Here is a 19818-nt window from a genome sequence, read left to right on the forward strand (position 1 = left end):
TTAATCCTCACAACAGTCCTGGGCCATTTACAGGTGAGGATGAGGAGCCAGAGAGGTCAGTAAAGGCCACTGCCACAGTCCGTGAAGGCTGGGCCTGTGCCGGTGGAGTCCTCTTGGGCTCATTGCTCTGTCCTCTTCTTGGTAGCTTTGTGACCTTGAACAAGTAACAGAACCTCTCTGTGCCTCACTTTCCCATCGACAAGTTCAAAAATTCTTACTGTGTAAGCATTTTTGGAGGGATTAAAGGAAGTGCCTAGCACAGGGAGAGTTTTTCTGTTACTATATTGTCACTGTCGTTGTTACAGACAGGCAGAAATGTAGGCGCACTCGGGAGTGAGACCTGTGGGACCCTTGCAGGGGGTTCTTGGGAGGGTGCGAGCTCAGCACAGCACCCTCCCAAGGCTAGACCTCAGTGAGCCATCCTGCCCTTTGGGGTTTGAGGCCTGGTTTCCGCCCTGGTGGAGGCCACCTTTTCTCACACCATGGCATTGTGGCTCTAATTTGAATTTCCTCCTCTTCTCTGGTGCTCAGCCAGCCCTGGTCCCTGCAGTCCTGACGTGCTCCAGGTTCACCCTAAGTTGTGGGACCCTCTGGGTTCAGCGCCTGTTTGGATTTCTCAGTTTGTTCTCCCTAGAGCCAAGCAGCCAGCTCCCTCGATGCCGTCTTCCCCTCACTCAACCCAAATGATAATCTCATTGCTAAAGACTCCATAATGCAGCCCAGAATTTTTGTATTTCTTCACCCCTTTCACCCACCCCCAAACTGATAACTACCAATCTGTTTTCTTTATCTATGAATTTTCTTTCTTTTGTTTTGGGTTTGGGAGCCCACATATAAGGGAAATCACAGCACTTACCTTTCTCTTATTTCACTTAGTGTAATACCCTCAAAATCCATCCATGTTGTCACAAATGGCAAGGTTTCGTTTTGATTGTATACAGTAATGTGTTGCACCCTTAGGCAATTTCACTCTTATACAAATGTCATCGGTTGTAATTACACACACCTAGGTGATACTGTCTACGACACACCTCGGCTACATGGTGTAGACTCCTGGGACCACAGGTGCATATGCATCTACCTCTGGCCAAAGCATTGTTAAGATACACACACACACACACACTCTCACACATTCACACACTCCACATCTTTTTTCATTCATCTGTCAATGGACACAAGTTGTTGTCTTGGCTATTGTGAGCAGTGCTGCAATGAACAAAGGGATACAGACATCTTTGTGAATTAGTGATTTTTTTCCTTCAATTAAATGCCCAAAAGTGAAATTGCTGGCTCATATGACAGCTCCATTTTTAATTTTTTAAGGAATCTCTGCACTTTTTTCCATTGGCTGCACCACTATTCAATCCCACCAACAGTGCATACCCACACCCTAGCCGGTACTTACTATTTTTTAAATGATAGCCATTTGAGGCAGAGAGATTTTCAAAGAGAGGATTGGTTCCACAGGATGGAGAAGTCAAGGCAAGCACATGGCTACAGGTTAGCATGAGTAGGGGGTTGCCTGTACTCCTGGGGAGGGGGAGGGACAAAGGCCTGGGGACAAGGTCACCAGCAAAGAGCTAGAGTCTGAGGGACATGTGTCCATTAGCAAATGTCCTGCTTCATGTCACCCTGCCTTCTGGTCACCCACAGGCTCCCATTGGCCCCTCAGCCTTTGGGGTGAGCCCCCCCAAACTACTGAGCCAGCTCACATGACTGAGCTTTTGGTTATTCTGGGTGCTTCTCTTGTGTTACTTCATCTAATCTTCCCCACCACAATTGGGGTATGTTATTTTCATTCTCTTGCTGGGGAGACATAGATAAACTACCAAAGTAGATGATTGGTGAATCCAAGTCGATTTGGATCCCAGACCCAAGTTGGATGTATCCTCCAGAAAACCCCAGTTGATTCTCACTCAGCTTGGCATTACCAGGCACAGAACCCTCAGTTCACTTGTTACTGAACTAATTCGATTCTGAATCTTATTCAACCTTGCAAGTGAAGGATTTGACCAGTTCTCTTCCTAAGAGCCATCAAGAGACATGAATACTAATGTGCTGTTTCTCAGAGGGCCCCCTGCTGCAGGAGCTCCTGATCACAGAGCAGGACCCAGGGACTCACCATCTGGCACTGGACAAGCTCCCCAAACCATCCTTAGGCATCCCAGCAATGGTACCAAGGAGGCAGACCAGCCAGTAGGAAAAGGGCACATGGAAACAGAACCCTTCACCACCCTGGGGACGGGCTTCAGGAGGGGTATGAAATGAGGAGCACATCCCCACAGGCCATGGGTGAGTCAGCGCTGCCGAGAGTGTATCCATGCAGCTGTCACTCCCCCAGAAAAGACTCAGCAACATGACAGTGCTGTGTAGTAGGAGGACAATGTGAGCAACACAGTGTGGGTTCGCCCTGTGACAGGCGCTCTCCAGATCCTTGCCGCTCTGCTCCTCCTTTGAGGGCTGCATGGTGGCAAGGTGACCCCTCAGGGACATGGTAGAGTATCTAGAAGAGGGGAAAAACAGCAAGAGTCAGGCATCTGGCCTCTTAAGGGGAGGGGTGTGTGTGTGTGTGTGTGTGTGTGTGTGTTTTGTGCTATGTGAGTACCTGTGTTTATGTGTGTAGCTATATGTGTGTGCCTATGCATTGTAGGGTTATGTGTGTACACATGTGTGTACAGCTACACACATGCATAGCTTTTGGTTACCCTGAAATCTAAAGAGTGCATATGGAAATTAAACAAACCCATTATGCAAATTGTGTTGATAAAGTGTGTATGTGTTTATACAGATTAATTAACCCAAATTATGCCCTGTGCAAAACTTCTAAACAATGCTTCATAACTGAAGTCTTAGATACTCAGCAATGCATGGAATCAAACCCTGAACAGCCCTCTGAGGGGGAGGCTGTGCGGCACTCCTGGACACCCTGCAGGTCACCCCGTTCTGCATGTGGACTCCAGGGTGCTGCAGGGGGAGCAGGAGCAGAGGCTGTGTCTGTGCCTCCACTCACTCAGAGGAGTGGTTGAAGGAACAGACTGTCCGGGGAACTATATATCGCTCCCAGCCCCTGCTCTCTGCCCTTTGACCTCTGCCCTTTTCTGTCTCCTACTTCATGCTGCCCCTGGACAGAGGAACAGTCAACCTACTGAGATACGGCGGAACCCTTCCTACCCTTCTCTCCCCGCCTCCCTTCTTTCCTTCTCTATTGGTATTTTACAATAGCATTTTTTGTCTGATTATAAAAGTAACACATTCTTTATAGATACTCTAAACATTCAGAAAAGCACAACAGTGAAACTAGAAATCACATGACCCCTCAACGGGACGCACACTGCCATCTCCGCTCTGTGTCCGGGCATACATGTCAACGACAGACTCACACTGTGTTTATGGTTGGAAGCCTGAGTTTGCTACTTCACAATAATCTGTGGACAGTAACTTTTCTCTAATCGTTAGATATTTTTCTTTGATTTCATTTTTCATGTTTTCGTAGTGTTTCGTAGAAGTATCAGGATGTATGTAATCAAAGGTCCCTGACATCCCATACATATCCCCAGCTCCCTCTCTCCTCTGCTTTCTGCAGTGCAGTTCTGTGAAATTTAAATAGGCTGAGGGCAGGCTTTGTAGACGAGGAGGAAGATGCTCCTTGAGTTAAGCTTCACATTTGCAGATTCTCAAAGACCAGTGATGGGACTCCCAAATACTGTGACACAGGTAGTGCAATAGACTGGATTGTGTCCTCGCCCAATTCAGATGTTGATGTCATAACCCCAATGTGATAGCATTTGGAGCAAGGACTTTCAGAAGTGATTAAGTCACAAGGAAAGAAACTTCATAGTGTGATTAGCAGCCTTGCAAGAGAAGCCACCAATGACATCTCTATTTCTCATTTTGCATTGTTTGAGTCAGAGCAAAACGGCGGTCATCTATAACCCAGGAAGAGAGCCCTCACCAGGAACTAAAATAGCTGGCACCTTGATCCTGGACTTTTGCTTCCAGAACCCTAACTTGATCTGGGCCATTTCATTCTGGCAGCTGCGCTGACTAGGGCATCCAGTCATTGAGCTACACTTAGGAAATAGAAAGATACAATACAGCTTTAAACCTGTGGCCCATTATCAGACCACAGCACTTGCGGTATACTGTGTTCCCATACAGATGTAATCCTGTGATTATCTTATAAACAGTGCAATTATTAATACATTGCATGTTTGGGTGTGTGTTCAATGTCTTTATCAGACTTAAACATGTAAACACACCCTAATCTGTTCATCTGTTTTAAAATTTCTAAGTTGTATATGTAGTACATGTTTCAAAAAAGTAAAAGTGCCTGTTCCTCCTCTGACACCCCAGAATCCCTAAGCTTCAGCTTGTCTGCAGAATCGAGACCTTTGAAAACTCTGCCACATCTGAGATAACACAGGACACTGACTCATTCTTGGATGCATCCTCACCCCTTTCCATATCCATGAGCAATGTTCCATCTGGAACAAAACAAGCCTCCTGTGTTCCCTCAAAGGTAAACTAAATCAGCCTTTGTCAAAGGCTCTGGGGTTCTCCTTCTTCTTAAAGTCTGCTGGCCTTCATCCACCACTTGACCAGGTTTCTCAACCTTCAATGGTCCACTTTGATCTCTGCCCCATGTGAAACTCACAGCATTTTCCTGGTTTATGTCAATCTCCCAGTACACTTGCTGGAGCCAGTAAAACAGCTGCAGCTGTGACAGCCAGAGACTCTAAGGAGCTTTACAACAGGCCGAGGGCCTGGGCAGGGGCTTCAATCCAGGCCGGTTCCAGGGCTGACTTCATGTCTCTGTCCCAAGTGCTCTGGCCAGATGCGGATGCTGCACTAGATTCCCCCTCACATTTACATGACTTCCACAATCTCCTCTCAGGAATTTTGACTGAGTATGGCATAGACATGCTTTCTCAACTTCAATGCAAGAGACCAGCCTCTCAGACTCAGTCCCGCTGTGGGACAAATCCCGCCAGGCATGTGACCCAGTTCCCTTCCTGTGCAAGACGAGAGAGGGAACAGGGCTGGGGCAGGTGCCCATGGGAAGGTTACTACTGTTATCCTCCTTGTGAATCCCAGCAGGGGCCTCAGCCTTGGGTGCACATTAGAAGCAACTGCAGAGCTGTCACCCCTGTGCTGTGCCTCCTTGCAGACCAATAAAACCAGAACCTTGGGGCTGAGGGCTGGGTCTGTGGCTACAAATGGCTCAGCTGATTCCAAATGCAGATAGACCTAAGGAGCCCTGGACAGGGGGGCCTCCTAGGTCACCCCCATCACTGACGTCTGTGATCCCTGTATGGACCTGGGCTCCGGGGGACGGTGGGTCCTCCCCCACCTCACGCCTCTTCTCCCTAATAAAGAGAGCTCCGGGAAAGCAAATGCACTTACAGTAAATGGAACCTGGCAAATGGAAATGAAACAGCACTTGATAGAGCTTTGCATCTGCAGAGCACTTTGGACCCATGTGATTTCCTTAACAACCCGTGGTAAATTACACTGCTATTACTACTTCCAGTGGAGAGGCAGGAAACGAGCCCAGTGCCAGCAGACGGGGGTCTTCGAGGGTCTTTCCCACCACCCCGCCTCCCAGTGCTTAAGCGCAGGCCTCTCGTGCCTCATAAAGCACAGGGGGCACCTGCACGACGACAGGTGCTGCCCCAGGTTTCAGCCACATGGTGCACGCAGTCCCTGTCCTGGGGCCAGGGGGATAACAAACTCAGAAACACATTAAATTATGGCAAGCTGTGGTAAGCACTGGGAAGGAAACCCACAGGGTGTCATGCAGAGAACAATGGTGAGGGCGGGAGGTGACAGCTTCTGGAGAGGCAGTGGAAGTCCCCACAGGTGAGGTGGCACTTGATCACAAACTAGTCACTAAAGGGAAACAGCCCAGTGGAGAGCCAGGAGGCTTGCAAATGGACAAGCCTGTGTGGATTCTCCAGAGGCCCAGGGAGAGTGTGAAATGACCAGCTGGGGACTAGGTTTATAGTATACAAGAAGGAGAAGAAACAATTTCCCTCCACCACCTCTTTGCTCATTGACTGGACTCCACTCCCACCAGGCGAGAACTGCCTGAGGAAACAACTGAGGAAAGCCCCTTCACCTTCTGGGGAACAGACTCCCCACACACCTCAGGAACCAGGGCTCAGTGCTGGTGTCCTGGACTTTTCCAGCTCACTGCGACTCTCCACTGCCACTCTGCCATCACGGCCATCACTGCCAATGCCGAGGCTCCAGGGTTTCTAGAATCTTCCAGTTGGCCCAGGCTCCTCTGCAGGCTGACTGCTAATGACTCAGGATCAGGCTTCCCTCTTCTCAGGACAGGACGCAGGGAGCATCTCGCATGCCATACATGTCACTTTACAAAGCGCTTCCTGGCTGCCCACCCCTGTGGTGTCTTGCAGATTTAGAACTGAGGCTTCTGCAGAGGCTTTCTTGAGTGCCACAGAAATTTCCATCACCCTGGCACCTTCACTCAGCTATAGCAGCAGCTTCATGTGTTCCCACTAGATGGGGTCCTTGATCTCTACAACTCATAGACCCAACAGTTAAATTTGGCTTTGAAGGCGGCCCAGAAAACAATTTCAAAGAAGAGAGAAATCTTCATTTATAGAAAGTGGCCACATGCTGAAATCGGAGAGGCCCTTGGAAATCTGGTTTCATCTGTATTTTCCATAATTAGTAAATGTGATAAGGGTTTGCAAAAGAAACCTAGTAGATATGAAATGTGAATACTAGAAAATAATTCCTATAAAAAGCCATTTTGGAGAATACCCCAATTGGCTCTGCCTCTTGGGACAGGCCAAAGACATAAACCTTGGACAATAGGGCTGAAAAAGAAAATTTCCTTTGTCCTCATCATTATCATTTTGTTTGATCGATGGCCCCCTGGCTCTGGATGGTCACTCTCAGGCCCCATAAATACAAATCAAGTAGACTGAGACAAGATGAGGCTGGTGAAGACTTTTCTGACATTTTTGGTCATAGTTGAGGCACTGGTGGCCCTAACAAGAACAAAAGATACCAATTCTGTCTTCGGGGATCTGTATTTTAGCCTAAGAATCACAACTCTTTCTGAAAAACAGTACAATATATACATTTTTTTTCTTGAATGTCTACAATATATACATTTTACATCACTTGCAATATAAACAGAATCTTTGACAAACAAACTCAAAGTTTTGAAGTCTTCACTAACACAAAAACCAGTTTTAAACAAATCTCCTTTCTGAAATGCCTCCAGGAACCCCACAAAAGGTGTCACCTGCAAGCGTGGAGGATGAAAATGAGACAAAAACTCGTGATAAACATAATGTGCACATGTTCATTACCGGAAATATGTTCACAGGGACCGGACCCCCACCCTTTCCCGGGATGGAGGTTGATTTTGGTAGGTAGTCTTCCGGTGCTTGGGCATTGTGAAGACAAACATCTCTGGGTATTTGGTCATTGTCCTTCACATATCATTCGAATATACAGCCACAGGCATTATCTGCTGAGAAATCTCAGGGGCATAGGTAACAGGCTAATTTTCATTATAAGTTCAAGATAGTCCCTCAGGAAGCAAAATTAGAATTTCAATCACTTGTGAAGTTGGCCTTTAAGAAATGCGATTCCTTAGAGTTCTGGAGATTGGTTGTACAACAGTGTAATTAACTGTATACTTAAAAATTGTTAAGATGGTATGTTTTGTGGTATTGTACCGTAACTAAAAATTAGGAATTAAATTTAAAAATGCTTCCCTAATATACTTCTCTGTCCTGGGCACAAGCTAAAGCTTCAATTTGGAACACATACTGTATAAATTGCATACACTTCAGCAATACTTCAAAAGTATTCTAAGCAGACTGACTATATACTGGGAGCTTGGGTTCTCCATGAAACCACTATGATCATCCTAATAAGTGAAAGGGACTGGCCCAGAGGAGCCCATCAATTGCCTACATCACTCCTTGTGACACCAGAAGGATATTCACAGTGAGTCCCATGCCAGGAATCATCTTTCCATCCCTAGGTCTTGGCCCAGAATGGAACCTGATACTCAAGCAACATTTGCTGAAGCTAGCTGAGTTCTTTGGCTTTGTGTAGATTGTTTCTATGTGTATAAACCTAGAATTGAGAGGCTAACGACATCTTCTGAGATGTCCAGAGTCAGTTATAATTATGTCTGAATAAAAAATACCAAAAAAAAAAAAAAAAAGCTACAAAAGGGCCACAGAAAGTCCAGAGCTGGAGAATTCTTAGCTTTTCAAGACCCCTATACTCTGAGCTGTGCCCATAGGGCACATAAATTTATAGCGTGAATAAATTCACTCTAAAAATTTAATCAAACATTGTGAAAAACTGAACAATGGCCTTATACCACCCCCAGAAAAGTGCCCATGTTCTAATCCCCAGAATCTGGGAATATGTTAATATGCTAACTGGCAAAGAGGAATTCAGCTTTCAGTTGAAATTAAGATTGCTAACCAGTTTAAATTAGGGAGATTATCCTGGATTCCCCAAATGGGTCTAATGTAAGGTGAATTCTTCAAAGTAGAAGAGAAGAGCAAGAGAGGAGAGCAGAGTAATGCAATGTGAGAAGGACTGAACAAACCATTGAAGATGGAAGGGGCCACAAGCCAAAGAATGTGGACAGCATCTGGGAGCTAGAAAAGGAAATGAATTCTAAGCCCTGTAACCTATAGAGCTATGCCCTAACAAGTTGTCTGAAACCATCAGATTTGTGGTCATCTATTGCAGCAGCAGTAGAAAACTAACACAAGAAAATTCTTTGAGGGCCTCCCCAGTGGCGCAGCGGTTGAGTGCTGGGCTGCGAAGCTGCCTGCAGCCTCTGCAGTACTGGTTCGATCCCCAGCCAGCCAGCAAGGGTCCCACATAGCGCGCAGACCTCTCCTGCTGTGCCCGCTGCTCCCCTTAGCAGTGTACTTCGTCAGTCTTCCTGTTGTGTTCCCCACGCTGGCTCTGGTGAATCCTCTCACCCTCCTGTGCTTCTGACTGTACCCAGTGCTTGTATAAATAAATAAATAAATCTTAAAAAAAAAAAAGAAAGAAAATTCATTGAACCATGCACTGACCCAGCCCATAGGGACTCAGCACTCCAGTCACCCATATTCTGGAAGGAAGAGAAAAATGTATATATGTGTAGTTAAAGCAACATCCTGTGCATTGAAGTCCTGCACCAAGCCCTGAAAGCAAACTGACAGAAAATTCTCTCCTCTCTTAGGGAAGTCAAAGAAGTCTGCCTAGAGGAAGGGAAATATTTCATTGGAACCTAGAACTCTGATAAGAGGGTCTACGCTGTAGCTGTCTTTGAGGGACATGAGAACTGAAAGGCGAAGCATTTCTTTAAAGTCCAGACTGGTGTAGTCCCTTAAACCTCAAAGTGTGTTCCAGAAACTAGGGACATCAGCATCGCTTGGTGCTTGGGAGCTTGTCAGAAATGCAGAGTCCTTGTCTGTGGCCACACTGCCCTGACCGCAATCAACTGGCCAGAAATGCAGAGTCCTACAGGGTCAGAAGCACTTGTCTGACAAGATTTCCCAGACGATTCACATGTGCATTATAGAGTGACAATCCCTGTTCTCAACAGCATTATTCTTATACTCGCAGTGTGGAGAGGCAGAGGTGGGGTTCCAGAAATCACTCATATATAGGCCTGACAGAATAGTCAGAACACCATGGGTTGCATGCATCAGTGCTCAGAATGGTGCCCTCCCAGCACCATGGTTCTCAGTATTTACAGAGATAGCACAGCACGATCCCATTATACATCCCCTCTGAGCAGGCATGTTTCATTTCAGAACTTGGTTATAAACATCACTGATTTGTTTCTTACGAAATGTGACTTTAGTGTTTAAATGGAGCAAAATTTCCCTTATCAATGACCTCAATCTCACAATTTAGTAGCTAAATTTTCAAGTCATTGTTTCAGTGTATTTGAGAAAAAACAGGAATGGGTGGCATTGGCAAACCCAAGTCCTTGTGATCAGGATAAGAGTCCTCAGAAGTCACAGATAGACCTTTGAGGCTCAGCTTCTCAGGTACCTGATCCCTCGATTTCTTTCCTGTGCTTACGCCACATCCCTTGTTGACTGTATCTGGGAGCTGCCTCCTGTTCCATGGGATCCTAGGGATCTGCTGGGATTCTGCTGTAGTAAGAAACATAGATAAATCAAGTGTTCACTCCCGGTGGACTTTCAGGCACCCGATGTTTAAGAGGAGTCTCTCCACCGGTGGCCTGCAAGTTCTGGCTGGTTGCTTTAAGTAGGAGTGGGAGATGCTGCCAAAACCGCCCACTTTCCCTGAATCCTGAAGGTCGTTCCCACTTTAAGGGTGGCATCTCTCTGCCCGTGCCCCCAACCTGTCCTCTCTATTTGTAACTTCCCAGATCCTGCCCACATTGCCAAGTGCGAGCACGACACAGATGTCAGGGTTCCCAGGGTGGGTGAAGTTTTGTATCTGCAGCACAACCAGGACCGACTTTACAGGGGTGCAGGCAGTGCACTCGCTTGGACATCACTCTGAAGGGTTAGGGGGTCAGTGCTCTGTGGTTGCATTTCATCTTCGAGCTGGTATTTTGCAAGGGAAGTCTGACGAGGTAATGAAACAGGTACTGAGGGCTGGGAGTGTTGTCTCATACAGTCATGGCCCCAGCACAGCTCCTCTGACTCCCCGCTCTCTGCCCTGCTCAGCAGCCACTCTTCTGTCTCCCAAGGGCCTCTGGGTACGAGGTCAGGAGATTCAGGTCAGACGCACACTTCCAAATGCTCAGTCACAGGATGGGGTCCTAAGCACCTGTAAGAGTCTGCTCTTATCCCATACATCCTTGTGCCTGGGGAAGTACCCCGTTAAATACTTAATAAAAAAAACACATTAAATACTGAAAATGAAAACCCCTGACAAGTTAGAAAGAGACCACAAAAGAGAAATCTTTTCTCCTACCTAAAAATTTTAGTTGTGGCAACATATAGATAACATGAAATTCACCATCTTAACCCTTAGTGCAGTTCAGTGGTGTTGAGCTCACTCACATTGCAACCATCTCCACCATCCAGCTCCAGAACTCATTTCATCGTGCAACACTGACACTCTACATCCACTAATAAAACTTCCTGCCCCCACCTCCTGCACCCCTTCACAACTTCTTTTCTACTTACTGTCTCTAATTTTGACTATTCTTGGGATCTCATATAAATAGAATCATACCATATTTGTCCTTTTGTGACTGGCGTATTTCACGTAGCATAATGTTCTCAAGGTTCATCCATGTGGTGGCGGGTGTCAGAATTTCTTTTCCTTTATAAAGTTATTCCATTATATGGACGGACCATCTATTGTTTATCCATTCATCTCCTGATGAACACTTGGGTTCACTCCACCTCTTGGCTGTTGTAAATAATGCTGCTTTGAACACAGATGTGCAAATATATCTTTGTGATCCGGCTTTCAATTCCTTTGGGTATATACCCAGAAATGGAATTGCTACATCATACATGCTTTTTTTTTTTGAGCAAGCTTTTTCATTTTGAACTGGGCTGTGCAAATGACATAGCTGTTTTGCACAAAACCTGCCAATGTGTGAATAATTAGCAATAGAGAACTGCTTTGTATCAGCTGTAGAAACTTAAAATACAAGGCCTGCTAGTGTGACCAGCCCCATTGATCAAATGAGAGAAGCAAGGTTCTGAACAACAGTGCTTGCCTCCAAGTGTCGCCACCAGTCAGGAGCAGCTTGCTTTGACAGTTGTGGCTGTAGAATATTCTGGAACAGTTTGCATTATCAATGCACAGATTCACTTATCTAGTACTTATCTATCAAACATCAACTAGGTACCAGATTTAGTTGAGAATACCGAAGACGGAGCAGTAAACAATGCAGACAAGACCTTACATGCACAGTGGACAGTAAGTTAATTATGAATTTGACAGTTTATGTGACACTTCTGTAAAAGAGAAGTGTTGGGCCCTGGACCTGAGGGTGGGGAGTTGGATGTACCTAGATCATCATTCCTTCAAGGAGCTAATAGTCTGGGGTAGGAGTTTCCAAAGCGATGAATAAGATGGTTTTAAGGGGTGCATAAATGTCTTTTTTTTTTAATTAGGTGCATATTTACTTAAAAATATGTTGAAATATATATATATATATCCAGTCCAGCCCATCAAACCCTCAATTCTTAAAAATTTCTTAGGATAAAGCTCGATTTAAAGAAGAAGTGATACAATGGAATATTATTCAGCATTCAAAAAAGATAAACTCATGCCATTCGCAGCAACATGGATGGAGTAGAAGGAATTATGCTCAGTGAAATAAGTCAGAAGGAAAAAGAAAAATATCTGATGGTTTTGCTTATAGCAGGAATATAGGGGGACCAAATAAGACATCAGTGTAAAAAAAAATAACAAGACAAAACACGACAAAGCAAAAACAGACAATTATAAATCAGAGGCATCCTGCAGGGGAGGAGGAGAGGGATCAGAGGGAGGGAGGGAGGAGCACAGGGGACTGAGGTGATGGTGTGCAGGTGCATTGGGGAAGGAAACTCTATGGGGACTACACCTGAGGGGATGGGGGGAAGCAAGTATTGTTTAAAAATGAACAATGATGTAAAAAATTAAAAACAATAAAAATAAAAAATAAAGAAGTGATATAAATATAAATTAATATAAACTAAGTCTAGCTATGAAATACTAAAAATATAAACAATGCAGGAACTACAGAGGTGAGACAAAAATCTAGACATTGCAAATTAATTGACTGTATTTTTGAATTTTTTTTAAGATTTATTTATTTATGCATACAAGAGCTGGGGTACAGGCCAGAGGTGCAGGGGGTGAGAGGATTCACCAGAGACAGAGTGGGGAGCAGAACAGGCAGACTGACCAAAGTACGCTGCTGAGGGGAGCAGCAGGTGAGTCAGGAGAGGACTGCTGCACCATGTGGGCAACTCCCTGGCCGGGGATCAAACTTGTGCTGCAGAGGCTGCGATAGCTTCATAGGTTGCGTCTTAACCCCTTGCGCCACCAGGGAGGCCCATGACTGCATTTTTGAAAACTTAAGGATTTTATAGGCAAATTAGTTTTTAATGCCAGCAATTTAAACTTTAAGAGAAACACAGCTAAGGGCTAAGATAAGCTAAATGCATGGTGTAAGGGAAGTGTCAGTGCTTGAGGGGCTCCTCACTCCATTTAGGATTCTGGAAAGGCTTTCTAGAGAAATGGATGAAGTGCATGGTATTCATTTATGATTCAGCACAGAAGTAGCTGTTTAGGGCCTCCCCTGGTGGCACCGCGGTTGAGCCCTGGGCTGCGAGGCTGCCCACAGCCTCTGCAGCGCTGGTTCATTCCCCGGCCACCGGCGAGAGTCCCACAAAAAAAAAAAAAAAAAAAAAGTAGCTGTTTAGCCTTTTCAATTCTAATAGTGGATACCAACAGGGGCCAGTTAAATAAGAAGGGTCATTTTAAAGATGAGGAAGCTCAGTGGTTTCACAACTCAGAGACGAGCCTCCCAGCCTCTCTCTGCCTTTGTCTCTGCTCTCATCTGAGTGTCTCTCTCTCCCCCTCCCTCCCAACCTCTTCCTATCTTCCACTTTTCCTCCTTTCCTTCTCCCTGTCTCTCAAAGCTCCACAGTTCCATTCCAGTATATTTCCAAGAAGTGTAAAGTGTAAAGTGGACTGCCCAAATTCTTTTAGTCACATATCTTCCATTTAAAAAGGCCAGCTAGATTGACATGAACATTTCTTACTTCCAAGGCCTGATTTCTTGGAAAGTGACTGTGACTGGGCCAATAGCAGGTGACCTCAGAGGTGGGGTCCTGTTTACACAAGGGTAGTTGTCACCTTGTAGATCCAGCAGAGGGTGCTTTCCAGAATCTGATGGGGATCTAGGAAGACAACCTGTTGGAACAAACTGGAGAAATCAGCTTCCAGATTCTTGTGTCCAACAACACAGGAACTGCCCCCAAGTGTAGAACATTTTCTCTTATGTCACTTTGAGGATAATGGAGACATGATCAGAAAAGCTGAAGCGAAGCTCAAGGCCTCTACCTCACCACCTGGCATGTGACCATGGACTTCTCCTGGGAAAGAGGAAGGCTATACCAGGAACCTGCCAGATCCTGAGGACTTTTGCTACTTAAAAGCAAACATGGTCTGGCTATGTCTGAAAATATTATTTCATATCTCAGAAAGTCACAGGACTTGACTGCCGCAGACCAGCTCAGTGGCGGCGGGAGATGGAGACAATCTCAGGGTTGAGTGAGAACGAGCAAAAGGTGGTCGAAGGAATTAGGGCGGGGGACAAGAAAGAATGACACACAGACACACTCAAGGGAGAGTGAAAATCTGAGTGTAATTTGCTCAAATCATTACGCATATTTATACATTTTCAAAAGGCATTAGGTCACACAAAATCTATTTTCCCAGCATAACAATGTTTCTTGTTACCTAGGCGTAAAATACAATTTTCTAGCTAATAGTTTACAAGTTGCTAAGCATATGTGGTTACATTTCCTGAAACTGATTTTTACATATATAGAAAAAGTCAGGTAAGAGAATTAATTATGGACAAGTTGCTAAGTTACTACTTATTCAGAAACAATGATTAACTGGTTAATGGTTAAACTGTTTTGTAGGTAATTCCATCAGGCTTGTTTGTAGGCTCTTAGCAGCCTTGTTTTCAAGCAAAGAAGGGGTTTTTTACTGCAGGCTTATTGCCTAGATTGGGCTTATAGGCTTGTAGGCCTTGTTTGATCTGAACGCCAAAGTTTATTATGATGAAGCCCCTCGGGGACTGCGCCTGTCTTAGGTCGTCAGGAGTCACAGACATGCGGCTGGCCAGTGCCTTCTTTAGTCTGCCCCCGATCTTACCCGTCATTGACTGTCCAGTCCAGCGCACAGGGGAAGAGGGTCTTACGTACTCTATTTGTGAGCATCCACAGTACAGCCACTCTTTATTTCATCCAATTACTGGCGAGCAATGGTGGCAGCAGTGGCATTGCCAACCATGGAGGCAGGAGCTGCCACACTTGACGCTTCTACTTTTGAGAGATGGTGTCATACAATAGAATAATTGCAACAGCATTTGTCTCTTTCCACCTGTTCCAAGTATGTACTGTGCTCTAAGTGCTTTCCATAGATTAACTTATACAATAACCCTGGGATACAGAGCTGCCATTATTACCATTTCTACAGATGAACAAATGAAGGCACAGAGAAATCAAGGAGCTGGCCCAAGTTTACATAGCGAGGAAAGGCAGAGCTGGGGCTCGGACCCGGGCACTCTTCTCCAGAGCCTGTGCTTCCAACAGAAAGGCAGACAGACCAGTGTTAAAACCTTATTCAGCACTTGACTTGTTGTAAGTTCTCTCTCAATTTCTAATTCAGTTGTAAAATGGAACAAAAGACGCCTACCTTACAAGGCACTTGTAAGGACTTATTTATACTTAGCTGAAAATAGATACTTGACCGAAGGTAGCTAGTATTACTGTTAGTGAGTGAGAATGAACCAGAAAGGCATTCAGTTTGCTGCTCTGTAGGTAACGGGCTGTGTCCCCGCCTTCCACAATGTGATTACCTGCCTGGGTCAGCTCTCATTTGGGCTGTCCGCTTTTTGCAAAGGAACAATCAATTTAATCGTTACCTGTGCCACAGGTGGGTGAGTGCATCTTAATTAATCATATTTCATCACATCCTGCAGTGAGCACAAGGGAGCTTTCTAGGACTAAGCTTTAAATCCCCCTTAATCGAGCACACGCAGTCAAGGGCGTACCCTGTAGGTGTCTGGCTTGAATGTCGTGCTTCAGGATCTCATTTCCAACATCCTCAAAAGCTTCCATGGCCCTGTCAATTCTAATCCCCTAGAGGTAACCACTGGTCCGACTTCTATTGTCTTAGTTTTTTCAGTTCTGGAACTTCATAAAAAAGGAATTCCAGAGTTTTACCGCCAGCATTTTCTTGGTCACTCCTTGCCTTCCTTTAGGCAGGTGACTCAACTATTGGTGGCCAGTGAGACTTGGTGAAGACCCTCTCATTGCTGCACCCACCTCACCCCCAGTCTATGCAGGAGCATGTCAGTGTGAGGAAGCAACCACCAGGAATGTTTCAAATACTGGCTGAATAAAGCAGGTGTAGTAGAAATCTCTGTGTTGTTGTAGGGGCAGGAAGGACCACTGAGCAGGTTTCCTGATCCAGCAGACCGGGTAAAGGAGGAGTAAGTGTCCTCAGTGGGTTTTTGCAGGTCTTCTATTGGGGTTCACCAGGCATATGGCAGGCAGGGGTGCTGGGGGGCCGGGAGGCTAGCAATCCTCCCAGCCCCCAGCAAATCCTCACTCTATCTGGGCTCTCTGGCGTTCTCTCTGCTTCTCTGCTCTTCCATTTGTTCTGCTGCTTCTCGGCTTCTCTTTTGGCTTCTTCTGGCGTCCCTGTGACGCCGCCCTTAAAAGCCCAGTCTTAGTCCAGGTGAATCCCATCTACCTATGCCCACATCCTACTCCAGGTGCCCGCCATCAGGCATGCATTCAGGACCGCAAGGATCCATCATCTATCCTGATGGCGGGAGGACAGAAAAGCCTGACATTTTTCCTTACCCTACAGTCATGAACTAGTAAATGCTCTCTAAAACTTAGAGGTGGGCAATTAAATACTGACACCTGTGTTATGGCTCACACAGAGACTTTGTCAGGGATTTCTAAGTGGTAAAATCAAGGAAAGAGGAAAGCTGAGCCATAGTATGGATTTAAGACAATCTCTTCTCAGTCCTGTTACTGATATTACTAAGAATAACGGTTAAGGAAATAAAAACATGTAAACTTTTCTGCAGTTATAATATGCAAAGGACTTTATAAACACGGTATCCATGAGTATGTATCATTCCTGTTTTGAAGATGGGAGGATGAAATTTAGAAAAGTAAATTGCCCCAGTTTCCATAGCAAGTAGTGGTGCCAGGATCTGAACCCAGGTCTGTCAGATTCCAGAACCTGTGTGCTCAGCCACCACACCATGAGAGGCAGATGGTATCCTGAAGAGAACTCTGAATTTGGCAATGGACAGAGGTAAATCCAAATTGCAATGCCCACTAACCAAGTAAATGACTGTTCTAAAATCTCTAAGCAAGTAAAGAACAAGCAGGGATGACAGTCCCTACCCCGCTAGCTTGTTAAAAGTAAAGTGCTCCTCTTGAAGAAGACACTCAGCAAAGGCAATCTGCCAAGACTCTGCCACAGTGCTTGCCAGGATGACCAAGACCACACCTGAGGAAGGTCGTTCCCCTCTGTGAGGTGTCTGGGTCAAGCCTGTGGTCACCTTGTACTTTGCCAGCCTCCTGCAAGGTCTACCTCAGCCTGAGGTCCCCACAGATGTGGCAGCAGCTAAGGCCACAAGTCAACCAATGAGTCCAAACAACCTGAAGTAACCCATCAAGTCGGTGAAACAACTATTATTGATTTGGGTTTTTTCCTCTCCACTGGTGGTTTAACTGATGTTATGTGGAACTGATTGCCCCAGTCAGTTCTTTCAGTGTGATAGAGACCAAATGATAGTGTATTCCCAGAAAATGAATCACTCCTCTAGTTAAAGAGAATGTTCAAGCAGATATTTTTTTCCTCTGACAGTGTCTTTCTTTCTCAGTTATTCTGCATAGGAAATTGGGAAGCAGTTGAGGGAGCTTTCATTGCATGTCAATATGCTGATAAGCTGGCTCCCTTTCCACATTTTTGCTGCTCTCAAGACTGATTAGATGCGAGAATGAATCCTCCAATCTCTGCCCACACACAGACTTTTGCCAGTTCTGAGTCACTGAAACCATTGTGTTTTATATGCCCACCGTCCCCCTCCCTGCACCCCACATACGTACAAAAGCTCATTTCCAGCATTAAGTGAAAATGCAGACTCTGAGGCAAGTAAACAGCATGCCAGCTCTTGGGGTGATGATTCACACACCTGTGATTTATATTTTGTACCCAAGAGGTTGCTTTTCATGGATCTCAGAAGCCACACTTGTTTTTACAGACAGTGATGAAAAAAGCAAATGTCAGGACAGGAATGGGAAGGTTAAGGGTGTGTGTGTATATCTGTGTGTAGAAGGACAAGAAATGAAAGAAAGCTGAGCACAGTGAATCCTGAAACCCTTCTTTGAATTCTGAGCTCTTAAGCTTCCCTCAGCCACAGGGAGAGACCAGCTTGCTGACCTCTTTGCAGGAAATAGATAATAGGTGAATTTTTATTGACTCTCAAAAAAGTCAATCTCTTTCTGAGTCTTTGCTGCTGTCTTTGTTAGACTGCTGTTGTGCTGGGATCTCAGGGTCACTGCAATTAGCTGAGCAGCGGAAATTTCACATGCAAAGAAAGAGAAAACGATCCTAAGGACCTGGGGTTTCATTTGCCAGAAGGACCCAAAAGTTGGTTGATTTGGAATATGCAATATGTATTTTGCATTTTGAAGCATTTTATACAGCATAGAATGTCTCATTCCCAGAAAATCATATACAATGAATGGGTGTTGCACTTTGTCGAAAGCTTTCTCAGCATCTATTGATATTATCATATGGTTTTTATATTTCTTTTTGTTGATGTGTTAGATAACATTGATTGATTTTCGGATGTTGAACCATCCTTGTGTCCCTGGCATGAATCCTATTTGGTCGTGGTGAATTATCTTATGGATACATTGTTGAATTCTGATAGCCAAAATTTTATTGAGGATTTTTGCATCAGTGTTCATTAGGGAGATTGGCCTGTAGTTTTCCTTTTTTGTGTTGTCCTTGTTCGGTTTTGGTATTAGTGTAATGTTGGCTTCATAGAACGTGTTTGAGATTGTCCCTTCCTTCTCACTTTTTTGGAAGAGTTTGTGAAGGATAGGCACTAATTCGTCTCTGAATGTTTGGTAGAATTCATTTGTAAATCCATCAGGTCCTGGGCTTTTGTTTTTTGGGGAGGTTTTTGATTACCATTTCAATTTCGCTGCTTGTAATTGGTCTGTTTAGGTGTTCTATTTCTCCTTTATCTAGAGTTGGGTGATTGTAGAGTTGTAGGAATTTGTCCATCTCCTCTAGATTGTTGAACTTGTTTCCGTATAACTGTTCATAGTAGTTACTGATTATTCTGATTTCTGCTGTGTCCGTTGTGATTTCTCCTCTTTCATTCATGATCCTGTTTATTTGTGCTATCTCCCTTTTTTCCTTTGCAGTGTGGCTAGGGGTTTGTCTATTTTATTGATTTTTTCGAAGAACCAGCTCTTGGTTTCATTGATCTTCTGGATTGTTTTTTTAGTTTCAATTTCATTTATTTCTGCTTTGGTTTTTATTATTTCTTTTCTTCTACTGGTTTTGGATTTTTTTTGTTGTTCTTTTTCTAGATCTTTGAGCTTTGAGATTAGGTTGTTTCTTTGAGTTCTTTCTTGTTTCTTGATGTGAGCCTGTATTGCTATATATTTTCCTCCTATTACTGCTTTTGCTGCATCCCATACATTTAGGAAATTGGTGTCCTCCTTGTCATTCAATTCAAAGAATTTTTTAATTTCTTCTTTGATCTCCTCATTAGTCCAGTGGTCTTCCAGCAGTGTGGTTTTCAATCTCCATGAGGTAGGAGAGTTCCTTGCCTTCTTTTTATGGTTTACTTCTAGTTTGATGCCTTCATGGTCAGAAAAGATGGTTGGTATGATTTCAATCTTGGTGTATCTGTTGATGTTTGTCTTGTGCCCCAGTATGTGATAGGTCCTGGAGAATGATCCGTGTGCGCTTAAGAAAAATGTGTACTCCGTGTTTTTTGGGTTTAGTGTTCTATAGATGTCTGTTAGGCCCAAGCGC

The sequence above is a fragment of the Talpa europaea genome (genome assembly GCF_964194135.1).
Source record: "Talpa europaea genome assembly, chromosome: 6".
Lineage (NCBI taxonomy): Eukaryota > Metazoa > Chordata > Mammalia > Eulipotyphla > Talpidae > Talpa > Talpa europaea.